This window comes from the organism of the source record quoted next, unplaced genomic scaffold (assembly GCF_019419815.1).
Source record: "Pyrus x bretschneideri cultivar Hongxiangsu unplaced genomic scaffold, Pyrus_bretschneideri_v1 Contig27, whole genome shotgun sequence".
In the NCBI taxonomy this organism is placed as follows: Eukaryota; Viridiplantae; Streptophyta; class Magnoliopsida; order Rosales; family Rosaceae; genus Pyrus; species Pyrus x bretschneideri.
This window is the reverse complement of record NW_025999579.1, coordinates 1,509,655-1,521,773: the sequence shown is the minus strand read 5'-3', so window position 1 is coordinate 1,521,773 and position 12,119 is coordinate 1,509,655. Positions and strand designations below refer to the sequence as shown.

Genomic DNA, 12,119 nt, shown 5'->3' with positions numbered 1-12,119 from the left:
CAATATTGCCAATAAATTTGAAAAATTGCAAATAAAAAAAGAATTGGGTTTTCGTTAAAACCGAATCCAACCAAACCAGGCTCATATCCAACATTTATTACTTTACACTTAAAACAAATTCTTCCTTGTAAGAAAGCACCAACCGTGATCGATCATATAACCCATTTAATTACATAAATAATTTTCGTTTAATTTTTCCTACTCATATGTGGTCGGCAAGACGTATTCATTTCTTCTAATTCGTGTTTCTGTGGCTGCATAACACCGTAAAGTTCACATGGTCCCTACACTCCTCCAAATCCACACACGACACGTCATAAGACCATTTATAAAGAAGATGTTAAATTTTAAATATAAATATAAATTTGACAGCCTGTGTGTCACTCTGATATATTTTAATGTTTCGCTCTCCACTCGATATGTCAAATTAAACTATTATTTTATTACATTATTTTCTTTTCTTAATTTCTGTTTTATATTTTAAATCTTACATATATAAATAATTGATGATAAAAAAAATCATATTAATTGCATTGAAACCCAACACAAAACTACCTTAATTATGGATCAACCGACAATTTTATACCTCATCTTTTAAACATTGCAATGTCATACCTCGTCTTATAAATTCATTGCAATATTAGACCTTCATTAAATTTTTTGTTAAGAAGTAAAAGAAATATAGCAAAAAGATAAGATTTAATTACTGCCCTTGATGGTGCGCTCCTAAAGAGATAAAAACAGACAGAAAGAGAGAAGAGAGAGATGATATGTCTTCATATGGTATTCTGGAGCCAAAAGAAAAGTTGCAGACGGAAATAAGCCGGAAGGAATCAATTTAAGATAAACGTTCAACAACAGAAATCAAGAAATCAATATAAGATTACTGACCCAGGTAGGTGAGTTGCTATGAAGGTACAGAGGCCCAAGAAGCTCATAGACCTGTAAACTCGAGCAAACCCAACGTCAATCAGACCATAGGCCGAAAATCTCAACAACAAAAAAATCTGAGCACTAATTCAAAAATTAGAAGTCAGAGAGAAATTTGTGACACTAATTTGTGAAACTGCAGAGATTTGAGATGTTATGAATGAGAGGGTGGCAACGGATAAGAAATAAAGACATTGTTACCAACAGTATGGTGTGGAATTGTAACCTAAAACACGTCAATGATTAAACTAAATTATATGCATATATATATATATATATATATATATATATTAAACACGGAGGCATTATAACGTAAATAAATAAGTTTAAGTACTTGATAAGACTTCTTTTTTCTTGGTAAGGCTTTTTCCAAAGCACTCTTAATTCTTCATTTTCCTCGATGTGACATCACTTTCTCTTCGAATACTAAATCCCTATAATTCCACCATACTTGTTGCAGGAATCACATGCTGCTTGTTCGACATCAAACTTCATATTTTTTTGGCTTATCCATTATATCATTCACTATCAAATTCTATCACAGATCATTTGGTTTTTCCATTATATCATTATATCCTTCTACATCATCAGATGAACACAGATCCTTTTGGCGGTGTTGATGCTGTTGTTAAGTATGCCTTGGAAGGGCATGATAGTGGTGTCAATTGGGCTTCATTCCACCCCAACCTGCCTCTGATTGTCTCATGAGCAGATGATCACCAAGTTAAATTTTGGCGGATGAATGGTATCATAATAATTACTTTCCTTGTCAATGTTTATTTGCCCGCTCTGTTTGGGGAAGACGCCTTATTAATTCAAATTTTCATAAGATTCATGAGCTGTTTAACAAATAATTTTATTATTGTAAGTCTCATAGGAGTCCAAGGAACAATTTCTTTTGAGTATAAATTTTGTTCATTTGTAATACAGAGGCAAAGCTTTGGTTACGTGAGGTTTTTTAGTACTCAGAAGATTATAATGCTTGTGAATAATATTTCGATTGTGTAGGGGGTAGACTGGTTTGAGTTACTGATTCGATCTGTTCATTTTGTATTCAGATACAAAGGCTTGGGAAGTGGATACCTTGAGAGGGCACATGTGTCATGTTTCATGCCAAACAGGACATAATTGTACCTAACTCGGAGGACAAAAGTATACGTGTCTGGGATGTAACAAAGCGGACTGGAATTCAAACTTTTCGAACGGAGCATGACCGTTTTTGGATTCTTTCATCTCTTCCTGAAATAATCTGTTGGCAGCTGGTCATGACAATGGCATGATCGTATTTAAGCTAGAGAGGGAACGACCAGCCTTTGCAGTGAGTGGAAATTCTCTGTTCTACGCTAGAGATTGCTTTTTGAGGTACTATGAGTTTTCAACCCAAAGAGACACACAAGTTATTCCCATTCGACGCCCTAGTTCCACCACTTTAAATCAAAGTCCAAGGACTCTTTCGTACGGTCCAACCGAAAATGCGGTTCTTATTTACTTGGATGGGGGATCTTACGAATTGTATATGATACCCAAAGACAGCATGAGTAGGGGTGACAGTCTGCAAGATGCGAAGAGAGGTGTTGGAGGTTCAGCCGTGTTTATTGCTTGGAATAGATTCGCTGTGCTTGACAAAAGCAAAAACGAAGTCTTGATTAAGAATATGGCAAATGAGGCTGGTAAACAGATACCCCTTCCGTTTGCTGCTGATGCAATATTCTATGCTAGAGCAAATAATTTGCTGTGTAGAGTTGAAGACAAAGTGGTTATATTTGATCTGCAGCAGAAGATTATTCTTGGTGAACTTCAAACCCCTTCATCAAGTATGTTGTTTGGTAATTACATGGAAAGCGTTGCCTTGCTCAGCAAGCATGCCATTATCATTGCCAGCAAGAAGCTTGTGCACCAGTGCACTCTTCATGAGACAATTCGTGTAAAGAGTGGTGGCTGGGATGATTATGGTGCTTTCATTTACACAACTCTAAATCGCATAAAATATTACCTCCCTAATGGAGACAGTGGAATAACCAGAACCCTAGATGTTCCTATTTACATTACGAAGGTTTCTGGAAATACTATCTTTTGCTTGGATCGGGATGGGAGAAACAGGGCCATAGTTATTGATGCTACGAAATACATTTTCAAGCTATCCCTATTGAAGAAGAGATATGACCATGTAATGAGCATGACAAGGAAGTCACAGCTATGGGGGCAGGCAATGATTGCTTATCCGCAACAGAAGGGGTTCCCCGAAGTTGCCCTCCATTTTGTGAAAGATGAAAGAACCAGATTCAATCTGGCTCTGGAGAATGGGAATATTCAGATTGCAGTTGCATCCGCTACAACAATTGATGAAAAAGACTACTGGTATAGGTTGGGGGTGGACGCAGGGTGGAGGCACTTCGCCAAGGCAATGCGGGTATCGTGAATCATGCCTACCAGAAGACAAAAAAATTTGAGAGGCTATCTTTCGTTAATCTCATTACTAGTAATATGGAAAAATTGTCCAAGATGCTGAAAATTGATGAGGTTAAGAATGATGTAATGGGTCAGTTCCACAATGCACTATATCTTGGTAATGTCAAGGAGCGTATTAAGATCTTGGAGAATGTTGGCCACTTGCCCCTTGCTTACATCACAGCTTCAGTTCATGGCCTACACGATGTTGCTGAAAGGCTATCTGCAGAGTTGGGAAAAAATATTCCAACTTTGCCGCAGGGGAAAGTGCCCACTCTTTTAATGCCCCAAACCCAATTATGTGTGGCGGTGATTGGCTTCTTCTTAGAGTCATGAGAGGTATTTTTGAAGGTGGATTGGATAATGTTGGCAAGGGAGTTGTGGATGAAGAGGATGAAGCTGTTGATGGTGATTGGGGAGAGGAGCTGGACATGGTTGAAGTTGCTGGCTTGCAAATTGGAGTTACCACTGCAGGATTAGAAGATGAGGAAATGGGTGAAGGACATGAGGAAGAGGAAGGATGGGACCTTGAAGATTTGGAGCTCCCCCCTGAAGCTGACAGACCAAGGGCTTCTGTAAATGCTAGTTCATCGGCTTTCTCTTCTTTCTGTCTGTTTTTCTCTCTTTAGGAGTGCACCATCAGGGGCCGTAATTAAATCTTATCTTTTTGCTATATTTCTTTTACTTCTTAACATAAAATTTAATGAAGGTCTAATATTGCAATGAATTTATAAAACGAGGTATGACATTGCAATGTTTAAAAAATAAGGTATAAAATTGTCGGTTGATCCATAATTAAGGTAGTTTTGTGTTGGGTTTCAATGCAATTAATATGATTTTTTTCATCATCAATTATTTATATATGCAAGATTTAAAATATAAAACGGAAATTAAGAAAAGAAAATAATGTAATAAAATAATAGTTTAATTTGACATATCGAGTGAAGAGCGAAACATTAAAATATATCAAAGTGTCACATAGCCTGTCAAATTTAAATTTGTGTTTAAAATTTGACATCTTCTTTATAAATACTGAAAATTTAATTTATGCATCGGTGTAGATATTTTTAGAGGCTCAATACTGAAAATTTCACATGATCAATGAAAAAGAAGAATGTGAGCACGAGGATGATCCAACAAACTTGCACGTGCATAGCTAACAATTCAAGTCAGTTATTATTTTTCTCCTTATTCTCTATCGTGTTTAATATTTTTATCCTTATTCTTTGTCACGTTATCAATTACAACTAATCAAGTATTATTTGAATAACATATTGTATGTTACTTATGTTACTTCCGTTTTGAGTTGAACTATTTAAAATAAAATTACTCCAATAATATGGCTCCGTTGGGGTCGTGCTCAAACTGCAAGAAGTCGTTCTTTGACCATGAACAGTTCAAAGCCTATAAGAAATCAGGGGAACCAAGATATACATATTACTAAAGCTATACATTAATCATAATAATTAGCTTAATTTCGATCTAACGATGAATTATTGACAGGTGAACACTCTAGCTTCATGTTCCGTTTTACTTGCTATTCACGCAATCAAACACGGTTCTGCAGGCGCGAAGAATATTAAGTGTCCAGATGCATAGTAATGGTATGCCAACAAGTTTCCTTCTCTGAAGCTTGGAAAATGCTGTTCTGCTTGATGATGCAGCAGTTTCTTTCTTTTCTTCATTTGTGCCCAGTTGGAAGGCGAACTCTGAAACCAAGGCCAAGAGATCGCTTCCCGCTTTCTGTATAGAAGTATGAGAAGAGAATAGGGGTGAGTTCGGTTCCGTTCGGTTCGGTTTTTGGTCGAAACCGGAAACCAAACTGAAGTTACTGTTCAGTTCGGTTTTTTTCGGTTTTGATTTTTTTTTTCGGTTCGGTTTCAATATGGTGCGGTTTTTCCCTTGAAAATTGTTTTTTTTATATTTAAAATTGGATATTGGTAAACTAGCCCAAAAGAGGACCTACCAAACTAGCCCAAAAGACCCAACAAATAGTAAAGCCAGAAAACCTAGGCTTCCACTGCAGCACCCGTCGCCGAGCATCCCTACTTGCACAAACCCTCGCCACCAACCAACCGACATCTCGCCGATTGCAACATCCAGCCACGAGCACCTGTCCGAACATAGCCAAACAAACGGGAACCAAGGGTTTAATAAAGAGTAAAGATCCAAAAACCAAAGATCTTTACCACATAAGGCTCCACAAAGACAAATCCAAGAACAACATCAACCAATTTTCCTTCAAAATTCACAAACCAACAATCCAAACAAACATCAACAACATTTTTTACATGATCAAAAAACACAAAAACAAAAAGAAAGGTTGATTAAACAATTATATCAAAATCCAAACGGAAGCTTTCTCGATCGATATGCATAATTCACCTGTTGAACCACCTCCGAGTGGCTTTTCCATGGTTTACAAGAGTGCGAATGTAAAAGATACAGTAAATTTACAGATTTGCAGAGGATATGCTTCCGAACCCAATCATTCAATCACCAATTAAACGAATTTACAAGATTGGGAATAAAATCAATGAAATTGATACAGCGAGAGCACCGTTTTCGAACCTGAACTTCTTGAATCAGGCATCGCGATAGTGACCCACCTAAAAATGATGAACGGATTGCTACAAATCCTTGTATAAATCGCTTGTAGTTGTAGACATTCGAGTGTTCAACGAAGAAACCATGGAGGTGCAACAATTCGACTGTGGGAGAGAGAGAGGCGTAGAAGTCAAAACAAAGAGGAGATGAAATGGCAATAAATGAGACGGATAGGGTTTTGTGTTTAAAAATCTTATAAAGACTTAAAGATCCAGAACTAGTATAAATATTTTAGGGTAAAGTACAAAAAACTACCTCAACTATTGCGGTCATGACAGTTTCATACCTCATCTTTTAAAATTGACAATGTCATACCGCATCTTACGAATTTGTGACAATGTCATACCTCCGTCAATTTTTCTGTTAGTTTTTTTGTTAAATGCTGACGTGGCAATAGACGGGGACCACCTTCTATTAAAAAATTAATAAAATATTATTAAAAACTAAAAAAAATATTTAATATTTTTTAAATATTAAAATAATAAATAAAAGTAAAATTAAAAAAAAAGTGTAAAGTACAAAAAACTACCTCAACTATTGGGATCACGACAGTTTCATACTTCATCTTTTAAAATTGACAATGTCATACTGCATCTTATGAATTTGTGACAATGTCATACCTCTGTCAATTTTTCTGTTGATTTTTCTGTTAAGTGCTGACATGACTTGATTCGTGACCTACTTTCTATTAATAAATTATTAAAAACTAAAAAATAATGTTTTAATATTTTTTAAATATTAAAATAATAATAAAAGGCCAAAAAAAAAAAACCCTCATTTCATCCCTCCCCTCCCCCCTCCTCCTTCCTCTCTCCTCTCCCTTTCTTCATCTTCTTCCCCTACCTGCAAATCCCAACAAAAAAAAAAATCCAATTTGTCTTCCCCCCACACTCGCACTCAATTTCCCCACACCCACACTCTTCTCCCTCCTGCAAACCAGAAAAAAGAAAAAAAAAAAAAAAAAAAAAAAACCCAGATCTCGTCGGTGGGAAGATGGGTGCACAAAGAAGGTGGAGGATGGGTACGAAAGAGGATGTGAAGAATGGATGAAAGTGGTGGATTTGGGGTTTGATGGGTTTTCAAAAAAAATAATTTTTTTTTTCCTTCTTCTTCCGCAGGGGAGTTGATGGTTTTTTTTTTTTTTTTTTTAATTTTCCTTCCTCCTTTTTTTCCTCTTCTTATTTTTCCTCCTCCTTCTCCTTCTCCTTCTCCTTCTTCTTCTTCCGCAGGGGGGTGTTGATGGGTTTTCAAATTTGTTTTTTATTTTTTCTTCCTCTTCTTCTTCTTCCTCCTTCTCCTTCTCCCTTCTTCTTCTTCCGCGCCGATAGGGGGAATTTTTTTTTTCCTTTCTCCTTTTTTTCCTCTTCTTCTTCTTCTTCTTCCTCCTCCTCCTCCTCCTCCTCCTCCTCCTCCTTCTTGTTCTTCTGCAGGGGGTTGTTGGGTTTTCATAATTTTTTTATTTTTTTTATTTTTTTGCAGGTGGGGGGAAGAAAATGAAGATGGGGAGAAGAGAGAGGAGGGGGAGGGGGAGGGGAGGGACAAACTGATGGTTTTTTTTTTCTCTACTTTTATTATTATTTTAATATTTAAAAAATATTAAATAATTGTTTTTTAGTTTTTAATAATTTTTTAATAGAAAGTATGTCCCGAATCAAGCCACGTCAGAACTTAACAGAAAAATTGACGGAGGTATGACATTGTCACAAATTTGTAAGATGCGGTATAACATTGTCAATTTTAAAAGATAAGGTATGAAACTGTCGTGACCCCAATAGTTGAGGTAGTTTTTTGTACTTTACCCTTTTTTTTTAAATTTTACTTTTATTTATTATTTTAATATTTAAAAAATATTAAATATTTTTTTAGTTTTTAATAATATTTTATTAATTTTTTAATAGAAAGTGGTCCCCGTCTATTGCCACGTCAGCATTTAACAGAAAAACTAACAGAAAAATTGACGGAGGTATAACATTGTCACAAATTCGTAAGATGCGGTATGACATTGTCAATTTTAAAAGATGAGGTATGAAATTGTCATGACCGCAATAGTTAAGGTAGTTTTTTGTACTTTATCCAATATTTTAATACAATTATAGCAACACAAAGCTTGTTGTCAAGTTGGCTGAAGCAAACACTCTCAACTAGGATGTAAGGGGTTCAAAACATTTTCCCTCTGGATTTTGAGTATTTGTATATGATATATATTAAATAATTGAAAATAAATCGGTTCAATTCGGTCAGTTTCTGGACCACAAAAACTGAAACCAAACCAACCTATTTCAATTTGGTTTGGTTTTTTTTCGGCTTTGGTTCTGTGCTCGGCTTAGTTTTTTTCGATTTTCGGTTTTTTGAACCCACCCCTAGAAGAGAGAATCAGATTTGAAGATAACATTATATACATTTATTCGAAACAGCTTGCCCATCATTGCCTTTTGTTACGCGGACTAGGTGTAAAATCCAAAAACTTGCAGACTGCTTCCCAAGATCTTACCGCAAACTAGACCTGTGCCCGTTAGAAAGAATCACACACACGCACACGCAGACACACACAGAATCTTCATCAACCCCGCAAATGCATGTATATGTCACTCTAACCATTGAGAGCCTTCGTAAAGTTTTCCCTCAAATGCATCCAGTAGCAGAATCAAAAGTTGTCCTACCTTGCAAGGGAGGCTACCAATCCTCTGGAGAACATCAATTGGAACGGTGTCTACAACTCTAGTGCGCACAAGACCATCGGGGAGTACCTATACGAAACAAGAATTTCATATGATTCATCGGCATAGTCATTGTCATAACGAACTCCACCGCACGACATTACAATTGATGTTACAGAATTTAAGAAAGGCAATTTGCCATAAGTAGTCACCGGTTCCAAAAAGTAGGAAGTAGCTACAGATTCACCATTGGGATTCCCTGTTCTTGTAGGACCCTGAAATTATGATATATTGTACTAACCTAATAAAAACTTACTACATAAGAAACTGGAGTATTAAACATTCAAGCGGTAACGCAATAAAAATTTGTGCCTGCACCACCGTTGCACCGTGGCATAGGAGCTGTTAAGCTTCAGGGATGCACAACTAAATAGCTATCGGCATCTCCGGTTACAGCTCTAACTCCTTTATCTGTCCAGCAGTGCTTCAGCAATCTGAAATAAGAACGTTTAGGGCAACATAAGACATCCCGCCTTAGCCATCTTGTTTGTAGCAAATGGCCTAAATCTATTCAGCCAAATTATCCAAGATGTCTTATGGTTTCGTAGTCGTGAAGAACGTGTTAAAAATGAGTCACACATTGATGGGAGGAAGGACATTGCATGGGCTTATAAGATGTTAGGCTACTCCCAATATTGCCAATTGGTTTTATGATGAAACCTCAATTTCATCATGGTATCAGAGCGGGCTGTCCTTGTGTGAAGCCAAATAGCCATACGTGCTCCATGTCACCCAGTTGTTATCCACGTGTAGGCTTAAAAATCGGCCACATGTGCGGGGGCGTGTTGAGAGTTGTCTCACATCTGTGAGGGACAAGGTTTACTATGTGCTTATATGGTCTTGAGCTACTCCTCATATCTTCAATTGGTTTATGGTGAAACCTCAATTTCATCATGAGTTGTCCCACATGAATTAGAAATTTGTTATTGGCGGTAGCAGGTAAAGAAGCGGAATGAATTAGAAATTTGTTATTGGAAATAGAGTTGTGGTCACAACCAATGCCATCCATTTCTTTATATTGTGATAGTGAGGCTACTTTGTCTAGAGCATACAATAAGGTATACAGTGGAAAGTCTAGACTTATTAGCTTGAGACATGAATATGTCAAGCAATTAATTACTGATGGGGTTATTAATATTATTTATGTTAAATCAAGTAATTCTAGAACATCACTAGTTTAAGAGTTTAATGGGTAATAACAAGTTATTGATAAGTGGTTGTAAAAGCACTAAAAATTAATACATAGCTCATTCCAAGATGATCAGTGCAAAACTGCTACGTTAGGAGGATGAGTTTTATCTTAATGAAGTTATTTGTAGTTATGTCTATAGTAGAAGGGACATGGGAAGGAACCTTGCTTATATGAACATAAGAAGTGATGCCGCTTCTACCAAGAGTTGGGTTTTCTCTTGCAAATGTTCATGAAACCAGGATGAAGTACAAGGCCATAATAGTGCTTAATTAGTTCAGAAATTTCTTTAAGTAAATAAGATATAGTCATGTATGTAGTGATTTCGGTTTTAACATAAGAATGGTTGGCTTAAAGTTAGGTCACTATCACATTCGTTATAACTTTGAATTACTTACACTAATTAAAGGTTTAATTCAAAAGACACATTTATTGTATGCATAATTATATCGGTATGCTTGTGATTAATTATAAAAAGAGAATTCTTGTATGTCCTTTATTATATATTTTTATAATAGGAAAGGATTGTTGAATATTTTATTAATATATTAATATGTGGAAGAGGTTGGGTATTTGCCCAACAGTGACTCTTCATCAGATTAAAGAAATGTGGCTTTTCCAACTTTGGTAAAAGACATGATCCATGTCTGACTAGTGCATAGTTTACTAACATCCAGAACCTTTGGTAATTGATGCTTTGCATCAGACATGCGTATTGGGCATATTACTATAATATTAATTCAGTTGTATCTCATGGCAAGAAGGCATACCCAAAACCGACGGCTGTATCTCATGCCGAGAAGGCATATCCAAAACCAAATGATACGTCTAACAGGTGCAATCTTCCCTATATATTGGTAAATTGGTAGAAGAGAAATTCATTCAGAAATTTGTTGTCTGCATAATTTCTTTGCTCTTTCTTCTCTCTCCATCACATTCATACAATTTCTTTTTAGTTATTTCTAAGAGAATATAATTCGGTTTTGCCAATAACTTTTTAGCAAACTCATTTGAATGGGAGCAAATAACATTTTAAGAAAATGATTCAAGTCATACCTCAAAATCATCTTTTAGTTCTCTATATTTCTAGATTTACTCAACACCCGTCTACCAACGTAAGTGGACTGCTAACTTCTTGTTTGGCACCTATGATTTGGGCAGGATGACAATCTCTCTGCCCAGATAACTCTCTTCTCTCATATAACATGATCTTCTGCTGTAAAAAAAGACCAGACAGATTTCAGAAAGCATGTTGGATGTATCGCGTCCTGTTGGAAGTTCAAATAAAAACGTTATTTCAATTTTGTGTGCTGCTAGCTTTTTTTTGACTCACGCTTCCTACACTTACCAACATTAAATGCTTCTTTTGAGCTAGCCGAAAATGTGGTTGCAACCACTACAATAATGCAGTGTGTGCGCGCAAAAGTCTAAAGCTAGTGCATGTGTTTTAAAAAGGAGGATTCTTTCCTGATAATTTCTTTCCCTTTCTTTCTTCTCATATTTGAACGATTACGGTTTGATCATGTTAACATTTATATTAATTTTTTATAGAAATAATAAGACAAAAAGTAATATGTGAGAAAAATAAAAAGAAATGGATGAGAATAAGATAGGAGAGGATCATACTCCGTGTTTTAAAGGGTGTAAAGACTTTTGAACTTCGTCATTTATTTTGCACGTTATGTCGTTGTTTTGTATTGTTTATTAAAAACCGCTTGTGTGGTTCTTTCTTTTCTGCGCATACAAGTCAGTCTTCCCCGCAAGGCTTTAGGGGTCTAATCCCATTCTATCTACAAGGAATCAGTTTGTAAATTCCTTTAATATATGAAAGTATTGTCATCATAGAAGCTTGCTGCTTCCTTTATCTTTTATCTTTTCTGTCCAATTTCATTGAGAGTGAAAGTGAGCCGTGTGATAGAGTTGGTAAACTTATCACCCACATATTTATTGAGTTAGTTGACTTTCCACACCAAGACGTCCATCAGTATCCGCGGACAGCATCAGCAAGTCACGTCAGATTTGACAAGAACTTTTTTTACTCATTCAATAAGCAGGGAAATAACTCAACTTAATTTGTCGCTGTTAAAGTACGTAGAGTAAATAATGACAATGTTATATAGATGAACTCTGGGGCTTAAGAATATCAAACCTGAGGAGTGCTGTTGAAATCGCCGCAAAGGACAACAGAGGCATTACCCCATCTCTCCGAGAGGATTTTCGCCCTCGAT

General features: G+C 36.2%; 1 pseudogene; it reads left to right on the top strand.

Moving 5' to 3' along the window:
* The first annotated feature begins 1,521 nt into the window (after nt 1-1,521).
* On the top strand, nt 1,522-4,007 carry LOC125478962 (annotated as a pseudogene).
* Nucleotides 4,008-12,119: the final 8,112 nt, after the last annotated feature.